Raw genomic sequence first — 16,219 nt, 5'->3', positions numbered from 1 at the left:
ACAGCTAGTCCTGACGAGGCGGCGCGGGAATTCAAGTCGGCGAAACTCTTGACGACATAATGTCGGCACGTCCACGCCCCTGGAGGGGGGGGGGGGGGCTGGTTGAAACTCGCACTTGAGAGTTACAATTCTGCACTCCATCTTACAATAGTACACTACTGACCATTAAAATTGCTACACCACGAAGATGGCGTGCTACAGACGTGAAATTTATCCGGCAGGAAGAAGATACCGTGATATGCAAATGATTAGCTTTTCAGAGCATTCACACAAGACGCCGGTGGCGACACCTACAACGTGCTGACATGAGGAACATTTCCAACCGATTTCTCATACACAAACAGCAGTTCACCGGCGTTGCCTGGTGAAACGTTGTTGTGATGCCTCGTGTAAAGGGGAGAAACGCGTACCATTACGTTTCCGACTTTGATAAAGGTCGGATTGTAGCCTATCGTAATTGCGGTTTATCGTTCCGCGACATTGCTGCTCGCGTTGGTCGAGATCCAATGACTGTTAGCAGAATATGGAATCGGTGGGTTCAGGAGGGTAATACGGAACGCCGTGCTGGATCCCAACGGCCTCGTATCACTAGCAGTTGAGATGACAGGCATCTTATCCGCACGGCTGTAACGGATCGTGCAGCCACCTCTCGATCCCTGAGTCAACAGATGGGGACGTTTACAGGACAACAACCATCTGCACGAACAGTTCGACGACGTTTGCAGCAGCATGGACTATCAGCTTGGAGACCGTGGCTGCGGTTACCCTCGACGCTCCATCACAGACAGGAGCGCCTTCGATGGTGTACTCAACGACGAACCTGGGTTCACGAATGGCAAAACGTCATTTTTTCGGATGAATCCAGGTTCTGTTTACAGCATCATGACGGTCCCTTCCGTGATGGAGACATCGCGGTGAACGCACATTGGAAGCGTGTACTCGTCATCGCCATACTGGCGTATCACCTGGCGTGATGGTATGGGGTGCCATTGGTTACATGTCTCGGTCACTTCTTGTTCGCATTGATGGCACTTTGAACAGTGGACGTTACATTTCAGATGTGTTACGATCCGTGGCTCCACCCTTCATTCGATCCCTGCGAAACCCTACATTTCAGCACGATAATGCACGACCGCATGTTGCAGGTCCTGTACGGGCTTTTCTGGATACAGAAAATGTTCGACTGCTACCCTGGCCACCACATTCTCCAGATCTCTCACCAACTGAAAACGTCTGATCAATGGTGGCCGAGCAATTGGCTCGTCACAGTACGCCAGTCACTAGTCTTGATGAACCGTGGTATCGTGTTGAAGCTGCATGGGCAGCTGTACCTGTACACGCTATCCAAGCTCTGTTTGACTCAATGCCCAGGTGTATCAAGGGATTTATTACGGCCAGAGGTGGTTATTCTGGGTACTGATTTCTCAGGATGTATGCACCCAAATTGCGTGAAAATGTAATCACATGTCAGTTCTAGTATAATATATTTTTCCAATGAATACCCGTTTATCATCTCCATTTCTTCTTGGTGTAGCAATTTTAATGGCCAGTAGTGTAAGTAGCGAGAAAATATTTCAGCCTAACCTCTAAATTATAAGGCGTTATCTTCAATAAGGAAAACCAACATGGTGGCCTTAACTACTGAGGCAAGGCACTCCAACAACTACGCTGCGCAACTAACAGTTACAACTCTAGTACCATTAGCAAAAGAACATGTTCTTATTTGGTTGCACACAACTCCACATGTGATTTAACTTGAGATACATGGGATCTAAAAATCCTATTTTGAGGAATCCTGACCAGCAAGGTGACCGGACTGAGGAGGCGCAAAATGTGGGCAAGTCTCACAAGAGCAAACGTTTTCCCATAATTTTATCTGCCCCACGACTTGTCGTCCCAAAGCTGCTCAAACACCCCTGATCCCCTGCTCTCAGCGAAATCTGCCGTCTTCCAGAACTATAACGATTTTCCATTTTTCCGTCAGCTATCCTCAAGCTACAACTGGCGCGCTTCCAATTAGCGCGGATCTGAGCAGTGTCCATCCTCTCCGGAAGCAAATCATTGAGTGACCACAAATTCGCGAGTGGCGAATCAGGTTCGAACACAAACATCAAGCTACCCGGCGTGGCCATGTGGGCCTCGAGCATGGCGGTATTGACGAGGTACGCTAACCAAGATAAGGAACTAACCCACCAGGTATGATCACTATGATAGAAAGCGATCAGGGCCGCCCTCAACTTGCGATTCACTCGCTCCGCCCGGTAAGGATTCGGATAATAGCTTGTGGTTGTACTGTGAACTACCACAATTTCGAAGTGAAAATTACGGAGTGCGGCCGATGTAAACGATGTAGCGTTATCAGAAACTAGTAAGCGGCTACGTCCAAAGGTACCAAAAATACCCTGCGAACACTTTATAAATGTTTGCGTGGCAATATTTCGGGTGCGAAGCAGCCAGCAGAAGCGCTTGAACTCAAAGAAGATATCCGGTTGCCCTGTCTGGAACTTGGGAAAGGTCCCACGAACTCAACACATAATTTTTCCATAGGTTCAGTCGCGACATCGGACGACAAAAGGCCTTGACGCATATTCACTGCCGGTTTACTGATCACAAAGGTTTTACAACCTAACACCATTTCCTCCATCTATTTATCCATGCCCTTCCAAACACAGTTTTCCCTAACCTCCATAAGCTTTTCGAACATTCCCTAATGGCCTCCCACCGGAGTTTCATTATAATATTTAAAGACTAAAGAAACCAGGTCACCCGGCAATAATTTTCACCTCGTCTCCTACGGCCAATGCAACATAACACTTTTCTCTTTAAGCAGCACGGCCTGACGGTTTCTTCTTTCCCTATGCTTCCCTCAGTCCCACTTATCACTGGGTCTTCATCCTGATGCACAATCATGTCCTTAAAAAGAAATGGAAGCCCATTATGATTGGAGTACTTTCATTATCCAGTGCCTCCGGAGTAACCTCCCTTGGAGTTTCTTCATCATCCAGTTGATCGAGTCCTGCTCGAACATTTGGCACAGGTCATCGGCCACAACATTTCCCGAACCACAGATATATCTGACCATAAACGTAAATCAAGAAATACACACTGCCCATCTAGCAATTCGTCCTACTCTCCTCGGCCTTGCTGACACCCAACTGAGAGTCTGATTACCGGCTTCTAACAAAAATGTTTGGTGTTCCAAACACAGCTTAAATTTTTCAAGGGCGAACAAGACTGCTAGGACTTCCAGTTCGTGTACTGAATATTTGGCCTCTAATAGTGTCTCCCTGATTTCTTCTTGAGAAACGACAGCCGCAATAAATTTCTTATTGAAATCGGCCGTAGCCTACACGCGTTGGGTGATTTGGGGGAGGGGACCAACCAGCGAGGTCATCGGTCCCATCTGATTAGGAAAGAATGGAGAAGAAATCCGGCCGTCCCCTTTTAAGGGAACCAGCCCGTAATGTACCTTAAGCGATTTAGGGAAATCACGGAAAACCTAAATCAGAATGACCTGACGCTGGTTTGAACCGTCGTCCTCCCGAATGCAAGTCCAGTGTGCTAACCACTGCGCCACCTCGTTCGGTGTAAACACAGGGGTGGTAGCTAGAGCCTTCTTTAATGCCTCAAAAGACGCTTGGTGGGAAGGACCCCACTCATTGCAGATGAAGCCGATTGCCGGTTGGTGTCACTGTTTGCCATTCCTTGCCACAAGCCATGTTCTTCCCGTCCCTGATCAGCTTGCACACGACTCAGTTATGTAGCTGTTCGCAAAACAACGCCCTAGAGAGGTCACAGCGTCGCATTCCGTGCAAAATGTTTTCGGGTATTTCACTTCACTGCACTCAAAAACGTCTAACATTGTCTTAAGCTTTCGACATAGTTCCCTAATGGTTCATCAGAATACTGCACTGAAAAATAACTTTTGTTTACAAGCTCATGCCGACCGCGGGTACTATAAATTAGCCCACGAAATGCAATGAATGAGATTTGAGCACGCATTGAGTCCATAAACGCGTGTTCCAGCCGCCCACTGACCACAGGACTCAGTAACTGGTAACAATGTTTAGCACTTAATCCAAAAAGTCCCATTAATCCTACAACCCTGCAATTTCTCAATAACTCACAATGGAATAAAATGACAAACACGCTGCTCACCGAAATAATCCCTCTGACAGGTTGGGTAACTTAAATCGGACGTCACTGTAGAAAGAGACCCATGAGAAGTTTGCTCTCCCATAGGGTGACAACCCTCCTGACGCAGTGTCCCCTACACGAGCTAACATCCCCTGAATTCACACCAGCAATTCATCGAGCTGTTCGCACAGCGCCCTGTATACCAGGTTGGACGGTTTGACGCTACACAGATCCTGCGCCCTCCCAACGTAATTCATCACCCGAACTTTAGTTCTGTTAACTAGCGAACGAGACGGCTCGCTATCCTGAACAAAGGAAATTACTGATTTTAATTCCGATAACGCAAGTATAATCCTGGACATTGCGTCGCTCATCTGTCCTTCCTGCAAGTCCGGCGGAGCTACCAGTCAAGAACGTCCCAAAGATGACACGCTAGTTTGGGCGCACTGCCCGACGTATTAGCCCCGCGAATACTTAGTTCGCGAACTAACTCTTTCTTCCGCAGTTCCGACACCCGGAATACCTCTCTGGTAGCCATGCTGAAACAGAATCACAACAAGTAATTATAGCGTTGCCTCCGGGAGAAAAAATTGCAGAAAAAAATTCCAGAGATTTAAGAATGGAGCAGCGTTATCTGCGCTATCAGAATTACAGACATTATTTTCTGTATTCTTTTGTAGAGGGAGAATGAGTGTTTTTTGTATCATTGTCTTACCGATTATGCTGTTCTCGCTGACGAACGTTAATTGTTCACGGTCTGTAATTGATACAATTGTTTATAGTAGAAATATAATTGCGCTGAATATATATATATATATATATATATATATATATATATATATATATATATATATATATATATGAGATTAACAGCTGTAGTGCGTGTATTTGTCAGCAGCGAGTACCTATCCTGTATATGATTCAGTGAGTGATAATTTAATGTTGCCCTGGCCATTTTTGTGTAGGCTCATTATTGTAGCGACGCCATTAATGACAAAAATTATATAAGTTCTTTCAACAGTCATATAATACTAAAACTATAAAAAGAATAATCTTAATAATCTGAATAATTTTCAATTCATATTAGGCCACAGGTACAGTTTTTTATTAATAACGATATCAATGAATGCTACACTGCCATTGCACTTAGGCAGGTATCTTGGAGCATCCAGCCCCACAAAAAAACATAAGTATTGTTTAAATGTATTATCGCGTAATATTAAAAAAAAAGAGTCTTTAATACATTGTGAGTAGGACTGATGTCTTCACTTTGGAAAATGTATGCTATTGATGGTGATAGCGCCCTGATAAAAATTAGCCGTGGCTTTTACATACATAAAAGAGAAAAGATTCATTAATTCTGTATTTCAAAACCATTTCATACAATAAGAATAACGTCACTGTTTTCCTTGTATGAAATATTCAGGTAAGAATTTAATTATGGTTCAAATGTTTCAAATGGCTCTAAGCACGATGGTACTTAAATTCTGAGGTCATCAGTCCCCTAGAACTTAGAACTACTTAAACCTAACTAATCTAAGGGCATCACACACATCCATACCCGAGGCAGGAGTCGAACCTGCGACCGTAGCGGTCTCGCGGTTCCAGATTGTAGCGCCTAGAACCGCTCGGCCACCTCCATTTAACTAAGCATTACGCGATATAATATCTGCTACATTTAATACAACCCATATACTGTATGCAAGTAAAAAGGTATTACTCCGAATCACACCCACTTCATCACACCCTAACCAGGCTCTGCTACCAATGTGTAACAGGACTAGTGAGTGGAATGACTAGGAGGAGGTGGGTGTGACATTCTTATGAACAACTTGTATTTATTACAATTGTAAACACAACAAACATTTTAAAATCCCAAGATCATCAGTATGGGAAATCGTTAATATAATCCTGGACACAATAAATGATACTGATACTAGTAATGACACAGAATTCCAAACATTTCATTCTAGTGACTTAGGTCGGTTGAATGTATAACTGAATGAGTAGAACGCCCGAAGCAGTACACATGTAAATGATTTTAAGAATGCACGCCTTAGATCACGAAAAATTTAACACTCCATTCATGCACAAAACTGTCACAAAAGATCTGCACACAAGGCAGCACACAAAACTTGTTTGTTTACAAAAACAACAAATTTGGTTGTATTAAATAGCAACGGTGCAATAACCAGTCCCAGCTCCCGCTAAAGTACATCGGTCAAGTCCTTCAGCAGCGGCCAACGAGTTGCACTACCAGCAGGAAATCTTTCTTAACAATCTCTAGAAACAAAGTTTAAAGGCAGCCGCACTGACACCAATACCGAGCAAAATGTTAACTCGGCGGAGAGGCGAGTGTCGTGCTGCAGGAAGGCGATCCGAATCATCGACCCTTGCAGATGGACAGCTGGGTCACAAGAGGGGTCGCAATGTGGCCGGCAAGCGCCGCGCCGTAGCAAGTCCCGACGAAGGGGCGCGGGAACTGAAGTTTTATACGTGTGTGTACGTTTCTCTTTCACATTAACGTCCTTCCACGCTAGGTACCAACAACAGTTTCCGATTAGTCCAAAGTTGCACTGGTCACGCGTGTATATTTCGATGCAGACAGCACTGTCCCGGGAGGGAGAATTACTCACAGCCACACTACGTTGCCCTTCGTGTATGCTGGGTTCATGCCTCTTAAAGTGTCCTCCTCTGTTCTCTGTGCTCGTGGAAATGCATTACTTCATTTGAAGAGTTCATCCGCCGCGGAATCTGCCACTGTATTTGCACTAACCTTCACTGTTAGAGATCACTGTACTAAGTGCCCACTTCCCAAATTTTTCCGTAACTTTTTTTTTTTTTTTTTTTTTTTTTTTTATACTTACGGATGTCACTCACTTGAGCGTTGACAACTGTCCTATAAGTGTTAACATAAATACTTTAAATACTTTATTATCACTAATGTTTCCACTAAAACTTATTTTTGCCGGCCGCAGTGGCCGAGCTGTTCTAGGCGCTTCAGTCTGGAACTGTGCGACCCCTACGGTCGCAGGTTCGAAACCTGCTTCGGGCATGAATGTGTGTGATGTCCTTGGGTTAGTTAGGTTCAAGTAGTTCTAAGTTCTAGGGGACTTATGACCTCAGATGTTAAGTCCCATAATGCTCAGAGCCATTTGAAAACTTAATTTTCCTGCCGCTTTTTATTCATCTCGGGTTCTACGCACTTGTTTGTGTTGCCGATTCGTATGTATTTTTATCCTTAACGGATCAGAATTTTATTGTTTATTCACAGTAACCTTTAAATTTTCTGAAAACCTTATAACATCGACATTTACATGGAAATTTTAATGTCTGTACAGTCATATCTTTGACTTTCGTATATTACCAATGACCTGATACGTACAGATTGTTTTCGCATTTTCTTTCCTTTTAATTTTTAATCTCTGTTTTAATTAGATGTATAGATAAATATTTATACATTTACATTAAGTTTCTATTAGGACATTTTTCTTAATTCATACAGCTATCAAAATAATCCACTTGACTAATGAATGTAGATAAATATAAAATGAAACACACACAGCAAATTTTCACATTAGCACAGATGTGCCTGCCCTATTGGGAAACTGTCGTTAAATTTACAAGCCAAAACAGAAGCTCACGTGAGCTCCTGAGGCCCACCGCACGCCGTCCATGGAGGCGAGGCGCACGCCAGAGCTTAAGTCAAGTCTTGGGGTTGACTTAGTACTTATGTACCGCATTTTTAAAATGTGTCTACCCCTATTCAGGCTGTTTTAGTTTTATTTCTATACCATGCCCTCTTAGACAAATTATAGATTCGGGTATATCTTCTGAAGAAGGCTCAATTATTTGCGCTGAAATGTAGGTAGGTTGGTTTCATTACCGCAATCGAGGCTGATAGTTTCTTAATTACTTATTAAACCACATATCCATGAAAATAAACGTAGAAAGGCACTTACTAACTAATTGCAAAATTTTCTTACTCTTACGTGTCTGAATGGATTATGTACAAGTATTTACAGTTTTCTACATTTCTTTCTTATTTTACTGGCTCGTGATTTCAGCCTTGTAATCTTACTCTTTTGACAATACTTATTCCGTTAACTTAAGCCAATTGCTTGAGATGCAGTTCACTAGACTTTACCTCTTACTCATAAACTGATGAGTTCACGTTACGTTAACCATAGTTATGTATTACTTGGTTCACTCGTTTAGAGTTCCATATCTTAAGCATGTACCACACAAATTGGTGCACCCAGTGTTCTTTTTACTTTTGAGTACTGTGCTTTCTCCACTGAGTGGGTTTATGAGATGTAGGATGTTTAATTATTCTTAAGTCTAAGTAGAACATACATTACTTAATACAAGTTGTCTAACCATTATTCTCACTTGTACATATTCTACATACTTCTGTTATAAATCATAGTGTTCAAGAAAACATGCTCATCACTTCTTACTAACTTATCTGAACTTTTATGTCTCAGTTATCATTCATGTTTTAAATTTCAATACATTAGTCTTCTGTGCACAATAAAATTTCTTCTCTAATTCTTATAAATACGAGGGCAGTTCAATAAGTAATGCAACACATTTTTTTTCTCGGCCAATTTTGGTTGAAAAAACCGGAAATTTCTTGTGGAATATTTTCAAACATTCTCGCTTCGTCTCGTATAGTTTCATTGACTTCCGACAGGTGGCAGCGCTGTACGGAGCTGTTAAAATGGCGTCTGTAACGGATGTGCGTTGCAAACAACGGGCAGTGATCGAGTTTCTTTTGGCGGAAAACCGGGGCATCTCAGATATTCATAGGCGCTTGCAGAATGTCTACGGTGATCTGGCAGTGGACAAAAGCACGGTGAGTCGTTGGGCAAAGCGTGTGTCATCATCGCCGGAAGGTCAAGCAAGACTGTCGTATCTCCCGCGTGCGGGCCGGCCGTGCACAGCTGTGACTCCTACAATGGCGGAGCGTGCGAACACACTCGTTCGAGATGATCAACGGATCACCATCAAACAACTCAGTGCTCAACTTGACATCTCTGTTGGTAGTGCTGTCACAATTGTTCACCAGTTGGGATATTCAAAGGTTTGTTCCCGCTGGGTCCCTCGTTGTCTAACCGAACACCATAAAGAGCAAAGGAGAACCATCTGTGCGGAATTGCTTGCTCGTCATGTGGCTGAGGGTGACAATTTCTTGTCAAAGATTGTTACAGGCGATGAAACATGGGTTCATCACTTCGAACCTGAAACAAAACGGCAATCAGTGGAGTGGCGCCACACCCACTCCCCTACCAAGAAAAAGTTTAAAGCCATACCCTCAGCCGGTAAAGTCATGGTTACAGTCTTCTGGGACGCTGAAGGGGTTATTCTGTTCGATGTCCTTCCCCATGGTCAAACGATCAACTCTGAAGTGTATTGTGCTACTCTTCAGAAATTGAAGAAACGACTTCAGCGTGTTCGTAGGCACAAAAATCTGAACGAACTTCTCCTTCTTCATGACAACGCAAGACCTCACAAAAGTCTTCGCACCCGAGAGGAGCTCACAAAACTTCAGTGGACTGTTCTTCCTCATGCACCCTACAGCCCCGATCTCGCACCGTCGGATTTCCATATGTTTGGCCCAATGAAGGACGCAATCCGTGGGAGGCACTACGCGGATGATGAAGTTATTGATGCAGTACGACATTGGCTCCGACATCGACCAGTGGAATGGTACCGTGCAGGCATACAGGCCCTCATTTCAAGGTGGCGTAAGGCCGTAGCATTGTATGGAGATTACTTTGAAAAATAGTGTTGTGTAGCTAAAAGATTGGGGAATAACCTGGTGTATTTCAATGCTGAATAAAACAACCCCTGTTTCATTAAAAAAATGTGTTGCATTACTTATTGAACTGCCCTCATACTTATTAATCCATCACATCAAACAAAACAATCTTATTTCTACAGTAAACAACATCATAGACTTTTATGAGGATACAATCCTTTTATTTTCTCTGAGTCTGCATATACTGTCAGTTAACTTACCACTCCAAACGGACCACTATGTATCAGTTGCCATTTCATTATTCTCTTTCAACCTTAGTGGAGTTTTTGGGTTGGTTCCAAGTAGTACCTTGACCATAATGTTAGACTCGTGTTTTCAACTACCTTTAATCATAAGCCTCTTTCCTTTTCATCCTCCAGTGCAAATACTTCTGATCTATTTCTGTGCATCTTGGCGTTATGTCCAAATGGTGGGGTAAGTAGATGAACAGTAGAGTTTTTGGGGAACTGTCTCTACAGTATATTGGTAATACTTAACGATCCTGGGTTATTCACAAAAGACATTCATGTATTTCATTGATAGATCAACCAAAACGGCTTGCCGTGTAGCAGCGAGGCATCATAATTTTCTACTTTAATCTGAATGTGGTTCACGTCAAATTCCACTTCCACGTTTCTAGTGCATAAATTTCATTCGTCAAACCAGCGATACTGTATGTCAATGATATACAGTAATTCCTTCTTTATAATCTTTACCGTGTTACCCTGACAGTATCTGCTATGTCATGCTTTAGTTTTCAACATATCTGCTATGGCTTCTTCGTCAGCAACTGTCAAAATGTATTTACCATGTTAGAGGTCAATGACATTGTTCCTCTCACGCATAAATTCTAACCCAGTTGTGTAGCTCACAGTGAACCCTTTCACGATTGTGAATGTTTATTTCGTTGCTCCATTACCTACATTCAGTTTAACCTGCGCCTGCCATTTCACAGTTGGCGGTTTTGCGCCAGTAGCTACCGGAATCTCGCAGTTCTGCACCGGAAAGGTAAGTATTGGTCATGTCTCGCTGATTTTGTCAAGAGAATCACTTGCCGTAACGTCTATCGTGGTACCTGTGTCTGTCACAACAACAGCAAGAACTCCAGCATAGCTCACTGCGAATGTCCATATCGTCTGTGTATCTGTTCACATCAAGGCTGGAATTCCATCTACTATCCTCACTCCACCCCATAACATCCATCAGAGGATTGAGTAAGTCGCATTTAGTTTGTCGACCCGCTTGGAGTCAGTGGAGTGGCGACCGGTTTTGGTTTCTTGGCTGTGACCAGTTCAAGCTTTTGCCACGATTAGGCTCCGGCTATCCCCTACGTTTGTGATACGTGCATGGAGCTGGCCGGCGTTATTTAGTCTGTGATGCTCCCGCGTATTGCTCTGTCTACTCTTACATTTCTGTCACTCCCATGTGTGTTTTATTGTATCCGGGTTAAACAAGTGATCATTCTTCCTCCTACTGTTGAAACTTGCCGTGCTATTCTGATGCAATAGTTATGTTTACATTCACATGTCCGCTGTGTATATGTGCGCCGTTATGACGTCATCCGGCGTTCCTGCTGTGATTGTTGTGGCCGCTGCTGGAAGATTCCTGCTGACCTACCCCTGCCAGAGCTGACTTTTAAATCTTTCTGTATTAAATCCAGGGAATCAAGAACAGCCTCTTGATTAATCTCTTGCGCAAGGATTTTTCCTTTATATGCGAGGGTAATTTCGATTTTAACAGCTTCATAACATTTTTATGGGCCATGGTTGCGTCCCAGTATATTGTTTTGTTTAAAAATCGCTCGCAACACTTTCTTAAACTGCCCTGTTTCATGTTATAGGGCTCAGGATCGTTCACTTTCTTCTGTAGTCGCTCCTGTATGGATGCAGGCCACTATTTGTTTAAGAAAGCTGTTTCAGATTCTCCATAATTCTTACACTGTTCAGCAATTTCCATAGCCCAAAGGGCGACATTACCTTGTGTAAGCTGTCACAAATTTTATCTTTTGCTGGTCCTTCCACATTTGGGGTAACGCTCTCCTAAGCCCTCCTATGAGCATGACAGGATGAGGGGACATTTTCTCTGGAAATAAGGCGAGAAACCTCCTATGTTTTAGAACGGTTTCTTCTAATAGTACAACAGACAGGGATGGCCCTACCCCTACATGATGAAATGATGTATAGGGACTAACGGGTCCCACCTCTTCCCTGTACTGTCGATTACGTAAATGTGCATTTCTGAAACCATGATCCGGGATCTGTGCTTGCCGGTGAAAGATCGTGCATGGCAGCCTTTATCTTTCTATATCTTGCCACAGTCGGTTGACCTGAGCATCAACTTGATAACGCCATTGCGTTATTAACTCTGTATTAATCTGGGTGAATTCATTTTCCACTATACCTTTAGAGGTGTTACATTACTCTTCGAGTTCCTTACTCAGACTTTGTACAGCAGCACATAGCTCAGTGTGGAGCGATTCGTTGTTAATGTACGTCTCTTGCATCCTTAATCAGGACGAAAATTCATTTGCAAATTCCCTGTATTGACTGTCAAACCTTTCTTTCATCGTACCCTCTTGCTCTAAATTCTGAAACTGAGCTTGAAGTCATTGTACCGATAGTTCCATTGTGGACTGCGCCACTTTTAGCGCACCAACATCATTCGTTAATTGTTGTATCACGACCGATTTACCTTCATGTGCCTCTTGTAATGCTGTTATTTCGGAACGTATCTCCTCGGAATTCGCATTGATGTGATCTGGTTGTTCCTCTGCGACCTGATCAAGCGTTATTTTGATTTCATGTGTCTTCGGAAATTTGTAGTAAGATCTTATGGGACCAAACTGCTGAGGTCATCGGTCCCGAAGCTTACACCCTACTTAATCTAACTCAAACTAACCTACGCTAAGGACAACACACACACCCATGACCGAGGGGGACTCGAATCTCCCACGGGGGGAACCGCGAGCGCGAATCGTGACAAGACGCCTCAGACCACTCGGTTGCTCCACACAGCATCTGATTGTTCTCCGAGTATCTCATCAAATGTTCTTCAAATTTATTCTCTTTAGTCTTTTGCCACTTCAATAAAATTTTCTCTTTTAAAATTTAAATTTTTATAAGTATTTTTTATTAAAATTTTCACTGAATCCAAACCTTTGACTAAATTGTTGAAACTAGCTTTTTATATAATTCTGTAAATTCTGTTGTGACATCACAAAAGGGTCTGCTGCTGCAGATGTTTTCTGAACTGTTTCGACTGGCTATGGATGTACTTCTACTTCTGTCTCAGTGGTTTCGACGTTCAGCCATGGCATACTGCCAAGTTAGATATTTTTGTGGGCCTGCATTTTTTCTGTGTGATCCATATTTTCTACTTTGCCAGTTTTAATCATGTCAAAGTAAATAATTTGAAAATTTGTTATTCACTTGAGCTCGTGTGCATATAAGTAATGCAGTTAGCAATAATGAAATTCTTCCTGAGCTTTCGACATGAAGCATGGGACATTGCAAGAGAAGACAAGATCTTGCTAACATTTTGACTATACAGAGTGCAGTAGCAACCACCTCAATATCACAACCACTGAGAACCCAACCATAAGTATAATTAAAATTCTTAAAATTGAAAATTTTCTCGGGAATGTATGTCGACTGCAGGACCTCAAGATTAGTGACATCTGACAGCAAGAATGTCTTCATCTGGAATTTTTGTTTTGATGACTATGCTATTTATGTAATCTCATATAATTTTCTTATTGCCCAACAAATAAAACTGGATACTACTTTCTTAATTATCTCTTCTCCTTGGGTTCCTTTATATGCAATTCCTCTTATTTGGCGTGGCAAAGGCATATTACATGCAACAAAAAGAATATGTGTGATATTTGTACATGCATAATTTTAAATATTTTCACACGAAACATCCTGTCATGGTCGCCAGCTGTAATGCATTTTCTCTTTTCAGCAGATAAACTTGAGAGCTACTTAAATATTGATAAAAATAAATAAATAAATATTAACTATTAATTAATAAGTTAAGAAATCAATAAAAGTTTGCCTCAGGATAGACATGCTACAAATGTAATGGCACAATGTGGCTAGTAGCATTACACACATCGAGATAATCAACTTTCTAACATATTGTATTACCAGCATCTAAATTCCTGTCATCATCGCGCATCCTGATCTATTGGTGTGTCAGGCTATGGCTTCTATTGATCATCATGATTGTCTGAGGACTCGTTGACCTTAAAAATACTATACCGATTTCCACATAAAAAGTTGTAATAAATATAATTTTGACTTCCTAAAAATAGATCTGCAGCGTTTAAATTATGGGGAATATGGTGGTTAGATGAAGTGATGCAATAAGCAATTAGTAGTTCTACTTTCATACAATGTGTGCACAATTTCCTGATACAAATACCTGAAACATATCACTGGTAAAATTAATACTCTAAGAAGAAACCTTTCTACAATAACTGCAGATATCAGTAATTATGGATAAAATGATTATTCCATAAATCAGATATGATACAGAGTTAATGACATCGTTTGGTTCTTAAAGAATGCAATACAGAAGTTGTATTATGTCTTATGTATATTCTCTGTGAGCTGTAACATCCTGGTAGTACCGAAAGTACAATGAGACATCATGGCCACGGACACTTTTGGACAGATACCGCTGTTTTGTAGAGGAATGAGTACATACTAGTGACCACTGGTAGACCTGTCACCAAAGCTTTCTAGTTACACCAACTTTGCACAATTGGAAAGATAAGGAGGATCCCATCAGACAATGGACAACAATTTAGATTAAAGTGTTAGACATTTGTGAGACAAAAGAAGATAAAGGCAGTCTATACATCATGATATCACCTGCCCTCAAACCTCTCAGGGAGTATAATGAGAGAGATTTCAGGTGTGCATCTTCTGCACAGCCCCTATCAACAATGACCATGAGACGAGCATTTAGCAGACTTTCAAGATATGATCAATGATTTACCACACAAGGGTACTGGAGTGGCACTAGGATTAGTACTGACAAAACAATCACCTGCAGATTGAGCCAGAGAGATCAGCCACATGTCAGATGTGAACGCCACCAAGAAATTGTAAAATTAGTACTTGAGAGGATAAACGCAAAAGCCTGAAGAGGGAGGAAACCGATAGAGGACTAATAATGGAGATTAAGCTTACTATAGATGGTAAATTATTACCACAATCGCGTCAACAATCCGAGAAGAGCAGGTAGCTGAGCAACAAGTTCTGTAATATATTTTGTGTACCAGAACGCATACAGAAAATAATTCCTCACAATGTCGTAGAATCAGAAGCGATACAAAGCCGATAATCAATTTGAAGACAGAACACTTATGTCAAGATGTTCAAGGAAGGAAACACTTCAGAGGAATGAATAGAGACACGACACAGAAGACATATTAACAAACTTGAAGAAATCCCATGTAAATGAAAGAGAGTCGCGAGGTCGTAAAATAGAGTTTATCAAATGGAACAAGCCCAGCTGTCATCAGGAGAAGCCAAAAAGTTGGTGTACGAGATACCGAAGAAAGAAACAGTGCATGGACAATTGGCTGAAGTTGCTCGTTATTAAAGATGTTCATAGTTGCTGAAGACCATTATTTTACGTATGTTCACCAGATGCAAAGGACCACTGAGCAATGAGCCAGGGAGCTTGAATAGGGATTTATGTAAGTGAAATGCAAAGTAACACTGAAATAATGAGAATTTTTGAGGACAGCATGAATGAAGGAATGCTGCACTGAACTGATGAGAGAGTAGGGCTGGTTGTTGATGAAAACCATAAACCAGCTTACGTATTTGCTACTTCAATGAGAGAATGATGCAGCAATTTTTGTGTATCTCCATATATAGGGTGCTTGAAAGAGAACTCTCTAGTTTGAAGTACAAATTTATTTGGGAATTTAAGGAAAAATTACATCAGTGAGTACATACTATGAAAGAGAATCCCTTCAAGTTTTGTTTAATGTTAGTAGACGTCAACTTAGGATTCATTTGCTGCCCTGCACACGTCGAGACGATATTCCGTTTCTAGCCACGTATTCACCATTGCAAGTGTAACTGTCCTAACCACTGAGACGATTCTTTCCCGTAAATGATTTATGTCTCTGATCTTTTCACTGTACACAACATATTTTATGTGGCTTCAAAAGAAATCCAAATAACACACTGCGCTTTCTGTTGCGGAGTACACATTGTTGCTGAGTTGCTCTGCACTGAACTGCACGCACGCCTGGAC

Source organism: Schistocerca piceifrons, chromosome 3, assembly GCF_021461385.2.
Source record: "Schistocerca piceifrons isolate TAMUIC-IGC-003096 chromosome 3, iqSchPice1.1, whole genome shotgun sequence".
Taxonomy (NCBI): Eukaryota; Metazoa; Arthropoda; class Insecta; order Orthoptera; family Acrididae; genus Schistocerca; species Schistocerca piceifrons.
The sequence above is the reverse complement of the archived record's forward strand: the minus strand, read 5'-3'. Positions refer to the sequence as shown.